General features: G+C 46.9%; 1 long non-coding RNA gene across 3 annotated transcripts in view; it reads right to left on the bottom strand.

Moving 5' to 3' along the window:
* LOC102775526 overlaps positions 1-9,712 on the bottom strand; it is a 19,035-nt gene that overhangs the window by 5,042 nt on the left and 4,281 nt on the right. The window contains exons 2-3 of one of the 3 annotated variants that reach the window (XR_001513574.1): positions 5,233-5,329; positions 3,295-3,830 (exon numbers count right to left, since the gene is read on the bottom strand). The exons of the other annotated variants lie outside the window; for them this stretch is intronic. This is a non-coding gene — a long non-coding RNA (uncharacterized LOC102775526). Of the gene's footprint in view, positions 1-3,294; positions 3,831-5,232; positions 5,330-9,712 lie in introns of those variants that run through there. 3 annotated transcript variants of the gene reach the window in all.

Raw genomic sequence — 9,712 nt, 5'->3', positions numbered from 1 at the left:
TGGTTTTATGCCAAAACAATAGGATTCGATCTTACGTTTATCCTAACTTTCCATCACACCACCCATTTTGAGGGCTGAGTTGGCATCTGAAAAACCATGATCCCTGCAAATAGGTATTCTGTGGTTTTTCTTAAAAAATAGGGCTTCGCCTTATTCATCCTGCATTTCCAGCAACATAGCAAATATGTGCTTAGTAAATATGTTGAATGAATGAATGAATGAATGAATGGGAAATCTTGCCTCCAAAGAGAAGAATTAATGAAATTAGAATGAAGAGGAAGAACAGCTTTGGTGAGTTTATTTTACCTATTTCCATATAGATCAGCATTCTCTTTAATACTGTCCTGGCTGCTGTGACTGACTCCACGCTGCACGTTCCCTTTCTGGCTATGGCATAAAAACCCTTCGTCCTAGAGGACATTGTATGCTGTCCAGCCGCCAGTCCCAGCTTCAATCTCCTGACATCTTCCTGTTACACCCGTTACACAAAAGGGAGTGAGCGATGCGTGTGTCCCCTGCCACCCTCATACTAACTGCCAAGGCCCAGGGGAATATTTTCATCCAGCCTTTCTCCCCCTTTCTTTTTCTTTTAAGCTTCTTCTAGTGATAAAAGCTGAAGCAAATTGAAATTGGCAGCTCTGTGGTCTTCAAGCAATAGGAAAAGTACCAGAGATCATGTGAACCACACTTTTGAAAACTTAAAAAAAAAAATCTAATCTTGCCTCAATAAAAAACGACTTCATGTCACGGTAGTCGGCAGGGGGAACGGCTTGAAAGTTGCTGGCAGTGGCCCAGCAGAGTTCAGGGGTTCTGCTGGCTGCGCCGAATTCCCACGGGAAAGGTGGAGGGAGAGGGCCGCCTTTCAGGTGAGCCCAGGAGTGGGGTGGGTGGGGGGTAAAGCTCCCCCTGAAACTCCCCGTAATCCCTTGCATTGCTGTAATCGCAGCTCGGGGGCTGGCTTCCTCCAACCCTTCTCCCACCGGCCTTTCTTCCTGATGTAGCTTTTGGCTGTGTTCCCCTGGCTGGCTTTGAGGGAGAGACGACAGCCAACCTGGGAAATCTCAATGACAACGAATCTCCCTGTGAGGGCACAAAACCAGAGCCAAAGAAGGTGGTACCAACTGCCCAATTCCACTGAGTGTGGTGTCTTTGCAAACTCACCCCTGTGTGGTCTGAGCCAACGACAACAATCAAAATGGCAGCTTGGCTGTGCTGAGCCAGCCCTTCTGCATGGAGCTGCCGCGGCCCCGGGAAGTGCAGAGCTGGGGCTGGTTTTCACGGCGCCTCAGTTGATAGTGACTGTCTACTACGGGCCACTGACTGTTCATTAGCCACTTCCGAATGGGTATATAAGGAACAGGTGAGAGTGACTGCCTCTGGGACACCGCTTGGGGGATGGGGCCACCCATGGAACCGTTACTTTTTTAAAATGTATTTTTATTGATTTCAGAGAGGAAGGGAGAGGTAGAAAGAGATAGAAGCACCAATGATGAGAGAGAACCATTGATTGCCCCACACTGGGGATTGAGCCCACAACCTGGGCATGTGCTCCGACTGGGAATCAAACCGTGACCTGCTGATTCATAGGTCAACGCTCAACCACTGAGCCACTGGGCTGGAAGGGTTACTTTTGTACTGCTTAAAATTTCTAACCAGATGCATTTTGATACATTCAGTCAATCAGTAGATAAAGAGACAAAATTCATTAGCAGTAAATGACCGCTCAGTGATGCCTGTTTCTCCCTGTACTCCTCATCTGACTTCTCAGCCTGAGTGAGATACACATAACCCCCAGGCACACAGATTGGACCAACAAGAGGAATTCTGGAATTTTAACTTTACTTGAACAATTGGGCAGAGGGAATGGCAAAAACAGTTATTTTTACATGAAAAAAAAGTATGGATATATGTGAAATATAATGCAAAATGTGCTTGGATAACTAAGAGGAAACATAATGTTTTCATTCCACTGTATGCCATATACCAGCAAACCAAGCACCATGCCAACCAAGCGCTCGGTGCCGGCTCTGTGTCCCAGGGTCCCTGAGCTGCAGGGGTGTCTGAGAGCCTGTTTGTCTCCGGGGTTGCACCTGTGAAGCAGAGTCTAGTTCAGGGGTGGGCAGACTTTTTGACTCGAGGGCCACAATGGGTTCTTAAACTGGACCGGAGGGCCGGAACAAAAGCATGGATGGAGTGTTTGTGTGAACTAATATAAATTCAAAGTAAACATCGTTACATAAAAGGGTATGGTCTTTTTGTTTTTAGTTTTATTCATTTCAAACGGGCCGAATCCGGCCCTCGGGCCGTAGTTTGCCCACGGCTGGTCTAGTTAGTGTCAACAACCAAGAGGGAAGGTGTTCCTAGAGGGGCTGGGGGTGGCAAAGCTGAACCTTAAAGGAGGGGAAGGATCTTGTTTGGCAGAGCAGGTGGGGGAGACTGTGAGCAAATGGTGGTGGGCTGGTCTGGGCAGAGGCAGGCCTAGGGCAGAGAGAAGTGGGGGTGCAGAGAAAATGAAGGTAGACCCAGATAAAGAAGGCTCCAATGAGGGACTGCAGAGCTTAGACTCCAGGTGGCCAGCCCGTGCTTCTTAATCGTGTTCCTGAAGCCCCACTTCAAGGTGGGAGAGGGAAGATAGATGCCCTGGGCGTTCAGGAGGTGGCCAAAGCTGCTGAAGACCTTTCTTAGCAGTATTAGTTCTACTGTCAAAACACATGCACAATCCAATCACCTCTTTGCTACCATTCTGGTCCAACCCACTTCTATCTCTTACCTGGATGATGTCATAGCTCCCTAAGCAGGGTCTCCTTGCCTCTGTCCTTGCCAACCACAGAGCAGATTTTTTAATAATATGAACTCACATCATGTGACCTCTTTGCTCAAAATCTTGCAATGGCTCCTGCCTTCCTCAGATCAATAGCCAGGTCAGTAAAATGTCCTCAGGCCTGCATCAGCTCTCTCTCACTCCCCTTCCCACTTTGCTCACTTGGCACCCATCACTCTGGCCGCCTGGCTTCCTTAGAGCACTTAGGCTGGATGCAGTCCTGCCTCAGAGCCTTTGTACTTGCTATTTCTTCTTTGGAGAAAGCTTCACACACTGGCTCCCTCCTTTGCTTCAAGTCTTCGCTCTAAGGCCTTCCCTAACCATGCAATTTAAACCTGCACCTCCTGGCACTTTCTATCTCCCCTCCCTTCCTTGAGTTCTCTTTGCAGTACTTGTCACCATTCAATATACTATCAAATCCACTTATTTATTTTGCTTGTCTATCTCTTCATCTAAAATTTAGGCTCCAAGAGTATGGGTTATTTTTTATTTCTGCTCTACCACAATGTAACACCATGCAACTCCTCCTTAAGAAGAGTTGCAATTCATAAATGTAGAAGGAATGAGGGGAATAACATGACTTGTAGATTGCCACAATATTCATTGCCACAGGTGAGATCCTTTGAGAGATTTAGTAGGCAGAAGTGCAAGCGTAATAGCATATTTGCATTGCTTTGAAATATCACACACACCCCCAAAAAACTTTTAAGAAATACAAAAGTTGTAACTTGATCATAGACAATCCTGGAGAAACGATCTTAACCTTGGGATCATGTTTAAGGGCAGTGAAATACAACATCAGGTACATCTGGGTGTTCTTCCCAATAATGCAGCTCCTCAATATCGCCACGAGGAAATGTCAGACAGACCCAGTGGAGGTCATTCTATGAAACAACTGACTAGCTTGAAAGTGTCATGGAAGACAAGGAAAGATGGTGGAGCTGCCACAGAGTGAAGCAGATGAAGGAGATGAGATAACTAAATACACTGTGGAAGCCTGGATAGGGTCCTGGAACAGAAAGAAAACACAATACATTAATGGGGGAAAAAAATGGTGGAATCTGAATTAAGTTTGTAGTTATAGGATTGGAGCAAGATGATTTCCTTAGTTTTAATGATCACTCCATTGTTGTATCAAATGGTAACACTGGGGAAGCTGGTTCAAGGGTTAAATGAACCCTATGTACTATTTTTGCAACTTTTCTATAAGTCTAAAATTATCTCAAAATATAAAAATATATTTAAGCGTCATTGGGGCAAATTTGGAAGTCTTTTTCCACTGAACTCTAGGCGTTGGGGCAGGAAGAAGGGGAAACAAGTCGAGGAGTTATTATTAAACGTGGAATGTGGAAGAAGGGTCCACATAGTTCAGACAACAAACCAGTCGTCACCGTTTGACTCCTCCTTCCCCATCATGGTCCAGTGGAGGCCTGGCAGGTCTCGTAGCCTCTTGAATCCCTTCTCTTCAGCCCACCAGCCCCACTTCAGTTAAGGCAGGGCTCCAGCTTCCCCTCTGGATTACAAGTCAAAAGACAGATCAGAAGAAAATGAATGCATGTTGTACGGAAACGGAGTGGGAAAGTTGGCTCAACCCTATCAGTAAGTGAAAGGAAAAAAATCCACAAAACTCCAAAGCCCCAGTCTTGGTCATTGTACACAACCTTTCTTCTCCGAGAGAAAGCGGTGGACCCCACACGGGGTTATCTACAGTTTTTAGTCAAAGAATTCAGCATATTTGGGTGTTTTTTCATCTCCCCCTTTCATTTACTGTTTCAGGGTAAACACTCGTGATTCATAAATGCCTTACGAGTGAATCAGTATTCTCCTGTTCAAACCAGCAGAGGCCACATCAAACAATAGCCCACAAGGTATTATTAATCATTAAATAGGCACATAGAAGACCACTCAGGCGAGGGAGCCATTTTTCTTTTTGTCTTTTTTTTTTTTTTAAGGGAATTAACAAAGAATAAACCTTGACTTTGGCCTATTTGGAAAAAAATTTTCTGGGTGGTTTTTTTTTTTTTTCTATTAAAGTTTTAGTCAACTTCAAGGCTAAAAGGGCAAATATTTCATGTGGGAAAATGCTCCTTCCTTTAGGGTCTTCCTTCGGCTATGAAACAATGGCTTGGATTTCAAATGTTAGCACTCGTTTTTCCACATTCACCTGCCTAAGAAAAACAGATGTGCTCAGCCATAGTAAGTAGGTGCAAGAGTCCCCGGTAGCACTGCTATGCGGTAGCCACAATCTGGGTGCAAACTGGTAGGGGAGGAAGCTCAGAGCACACACACTCTAACCGAAGAAGAAGCCGTCATGTCAAGCATACCTTGAGCACAACTGTCCAACCATCAGGCGGCCTCCCTCTGACCCTGCTTTCTCCTTTATACTCTAGGTTCAAAAACGGGGCTCCTACCTCTATGGAAGGCAGATCAATAGCATCACCTTCCACAGATGTTGAAATGCTAAAACATCAGTGTCTGGGGAAGAATATTTCTTCTCAGGAAGCATCCCTGACGAAAAGATAACGGAAGAGATGGATGAAGAAACTAGCAGATGCCGTCCTGGGCCCACAGAAGTGGGATGGCCACATGTCCCAGCTGATGCCAGTTGTCCTGACATAATTGTTAAAAGCATTACCTCCTAACACTCAAGAGTGTCCCAGTTTGGACCACAAATTATATGCTCATCGACAAGAACCTGCTGGAGCAGGAAAGACCTCAGACAATCATCTTCCCCACCAATCTTTATCTCATATAAATGTGGCTGGGGTCCCTGGAGGGCCTGTTCACATTACTCTTTTGGGTTGTGTCCCTCTGCAGCCACCCCATTCCTTCCGGGGGGGAGGGGGTGAAGGAGTCACCCATACATCTTGCTGATGCCTCTGCCTCCACCAGAACTCTGCTTTCCGTGGGCCTGAGGCTCATTGCAATGATCAGGGCCAGGCCACACCAAGCTCTCCATGGGCTGCAGACAAAGCCGCATCCACAGTGCTAGGGTGGTAGAGACCCTCCCCCCTGGGAAAGGAGAAGAAGCCAGATCCCTTTTTAGGTATCTCCTGCTCCCACCGCCTGAGATTCATAAAACACTGGCTGACGCTTCTGCTTTGTCAAATACTCATGGACCAATTTTCCACAGTGGCTGTCCATTTCTTTGAGAATATTAACATCTTGTGACTTTTTCCAGATGAATGAGGGTACCTATGTTACTCGTCCAAGACACATACTGGTATATAGCAATGCTAAAAACAGCTGAAAAGTTACATTGTATTTACAATATGCCAGGCATTGTTCTAAGCACATTATATACAGTGGTTCTCATAACGAACCTCTAAGGTAACATGAATGTCTCCCTACGTAACCGGTAAGTGAATTGAGGCACAGGATGGTCATGTCACCTAGCTAGAAATTGAGCAAGCTGGGACGTGAACCAGGGCGGTCAGTCTCCAAAGTCTTTACTTTTGAGCCACCTGCTACAGTTTCTTTTCTGAACAGATATAGAGATATGTGGTCAACATTCCTATAAGAAATGATCACCCGGTCAGTCAAATCTCAGCTGTAAAACACTTGAAGTTCACAGAGGAAGGTGCTATTTAAATATGAGGCCATTTCACCTCGCTTTTATAGCCCCCTTTATCAATATCACTCACCATCGTAAAACAGCAGGTGTGGCGGGGTGCTCGATGAAAACAGGTGGTTTTGTGTGTGGTGTTTACACCTATTGAACTCAGTGTGTCTGGGCATGATTACTCTCTATTTCTTGGTCATGCACTCTTCCAGGAGGGGTGGCATAAAGAGAGTGAGGGCACACGCAGAGGTAAGCCATGGTCCTCCTCACGGGGACCCGCTCGCTTCAGCGACTGCCCACCAGACTCTCCTGTCCCAGCTGTCCTCCTTTTTAGTTCCCTTCCCACTTTCCAGAAGGACCTGGGATCTCCCACTGGCCTCTTTGGCCGTTGCATCTGCTGCCCAGTGGTGGAACCTGCCTGCTTAAGTCTTACTTATTAACTATACACAGATATGGCAGACTGCGATTACAGTAGAATTATTTGGGAGCTCAGTATCTTACTTCTTCCCACGAACCTTACCCTGGGAATTGCTTTGTACTTTCATATGGCCATGTGGTGGTGTGTCTTTAATAACCATCAATAAAGATAGGCTTGGGAAAACACGGACAGCCACAGATTCCTCTAAATTCACCTGACTGCAACAGAGCAGGGCTGTCCGCAAGGGTATCCTGGCTGCCCAGAGGTAGTCACCAGGAGTGGTCAAAGTTAACCCAGCTCTGATTCAGCAACCAAAGAAAATGGGAGCCCTCTGAGGGCTCCATGACATTGCCAATAAAATATACTTAAGTTAAAGTTCATTTATGCAATTATTCTTCAAATATTTGAAGGTTAATTCAAGTTAAGTTCGGATCATTGGAAATTGGGTGGTTTAAACCCCTGACTGTATTGTCTGACTACCATCAACACAGGCTCACCAGGCACAAAGAAAGTAAGCCCAGACTCCTCCCATCTGTCTGATGACAGGTACTTCTAGACACGCCATCGAGGTCTGTCCCAGGTGCCAGACTTTGAGGGCAGGTGAGGAGGGTGCAGAGGGTGGAAGGGCCACCCCGGACAACGATGTCAACTACTTGAACGCGGTTACTGGGCCCTCTGTGACTGTGGGAGCCCGGCGTGGTGAGGCCCCAGCTGGATACATGTGTGATACGTGCACAGCGTGGCGATCTCCTCGGGAAGCCAGTAACGCTCTGGCACTTTCTCGGAGCCCTCTGTGGGTCAGGCAGGCGGCCACACACCAGCACGTCACACAGCGCTCCCCTCCCCTGCTCCTCTGGCATTTCAGTCAAGGCTGGCCATGGTAGTCCGGCCCCGCAAAAGGAGAGGTTCTTTTCTCTTCCTCACAGAATGTCCCGCCCAAGCAGCCCCTGAACCGGGTCCAGGCCATGGGTTTTATGTGATGCTGACGACAGTACAGACAGCACAGAGCAAAGCTAACTAGTGAGGAAAAGTGACGCGGAGTCCAGAGTTCTACAAGGACCCTCGGTCACAGGCCTGGTCTCCCTTGCCAAGGGCTTTCCAGGAAATCCCCCCGAAGGCACTGGACGCTGAACTAAGCAGCTCCAGCCTCAGCCCAGGGGAGACTATGACCACCACCTTTCCATGCCTTTCCCAGAACCTGCTCAATCACCTACTTGCTCAGTGAGATTTCTCCTGACTTTTCTCCTCCCCCGCATGCCTCCCCCAACTTCTGACCAGGAGGAAGGACCTTTCATTTTTGCCCCAAAGATGCATCCTCTGGGTTACTAATATGCTACACCAAATGGTCCCATGTCCCGGTCTCTGGAAATCTTATTGTCGCCTGTGGCTGAGAAAGAAAATGCAGTTCTCTCCGGGCCTCTAAGCTCCCTGCCTGGCCTTGTCTCTCTAGAACAGGGGTGGGAAGGTCAGGCCCAGGGCCATATAAAGCCCAAGAATCATTTGGTCTGGCCCTGCCAAGGCATTAGGGGTGAGTTAATTAAATGTTTGACTGAATATAGCAGATGAATTTTTAAGCTGATAATTTTATATGGTCCACAAATGATGTGATAAATATCCAAATGGCCCTTGGCAGAGAAAAGGTCCCCCACCCCTGCTCTAAAGGTACTATTTTCCAGAAAACTCATCTGTCCTATATCCTGTGCCCCCAGTAGCCCGGGGCCCTGTTGAATGTCTCCTGCACTGACCACTTGAATCCTGTCTCTGCCCCCATCCTCCCACCAAAGTCTTTCTAAATCATAAGGATATATATAATGACAACATGTCGCAATGGACTAAAAAGTGTCTTGTCAACTGTCAAGTACAACAAAGCAGGGAAACAGGTACCTCCAACTCCGTGGAAGAGACCAGAAGGCCCCAACCATGCCAGCACCCACCAGTCTTAGGCTGCGTTTGTGGCGGCTGCCCGAACACCTTCTCTCATGCCCTAAGCCTGATATCCAAAAGGAAAATACAGGGTGGGCAAAAATAGATTAAATTACCAGCCATCATTACCTAAACGATGAGTCATAAGTAAGTATACAAAATAATAATAATACAAATAAATACAATAATTAATAAATAATATGAGGATGAACTGTTTCATATACTCACAGCTATAAACTTACTTTTGCCCACCTCTGTATATATTTCACATGCAAATACCATTTACTGACCACTGGGAAAATCTCTCATATTTCTCCCCTTTCCCTCTGCTAAATGTGAGTCAGCCAGCAGCTCGATGTGATCATGCCCCAAGGCCTTCACTATATCACCAGCATCACACCTTCTCTGGGCCTAACACAAGCCTCGTATTGACAGAACACAGATTCAGGGCTGGAAATATTCTCTCCCCCAACCTTCCTTTTAGAACACAAATAAAGGAAACAGGTTGGCCATTGTAAGAAGGGATGACACGAGGCAGGATGATTGTCGTATGTGGGCCCTCTAAGTGGCTTCCTACCTCCCGGGACTTGGAAATCAAGATCGCTTCTTTTCCAGAGGTTATGGAGTGATGAGCATATCCAAGAAGAGAGTTACAACGCAGCAAGCCTGAAATTTACCCGTGCTCTGTGCTGGGCATATTCTGTCATACTACCCAAATCACTCACCAGCACACAGCTGGAAAACCCGTCTTCCGTGGTAATGTTACTCACTTGCCGTAGATGGCATTTCAAAATGTTCTCATATAGAGATACAGCGGGGCGGTTTTCTGGACTGGTGGGCAGGAAACCTGAGCCTGTTCTGGCTTTGCTATGCCCTCTCTGGGAGGCTGCTTGACCTTGGGCAAGTCACTTCCTCCTGGGCTCCGTTTTTCCAGTGCCTTCAATGAGGGGCCAATTCAGCTGCTTTTTAGGTCCCTTCCCCTGCCTCC

This window comes from Myotis davidii, unplaced genomic scaffold (assembly GCF_000327345.1).
Source record: "Myotis davidii unplaced genomic scaffold, ASM32734v1 scaffold557, whole genome shotgun sequence".
Taxonomy (NCBI): domain Eukaryota; kingdom Metazoa; phylum Chordata; class Mammalia; order Chiroptera; family Vespertilionidae; genus Myotis; species Myotis davidii.
This window is presented reverse-complemented; position numbering and strand designations above follow the sequence as displayed.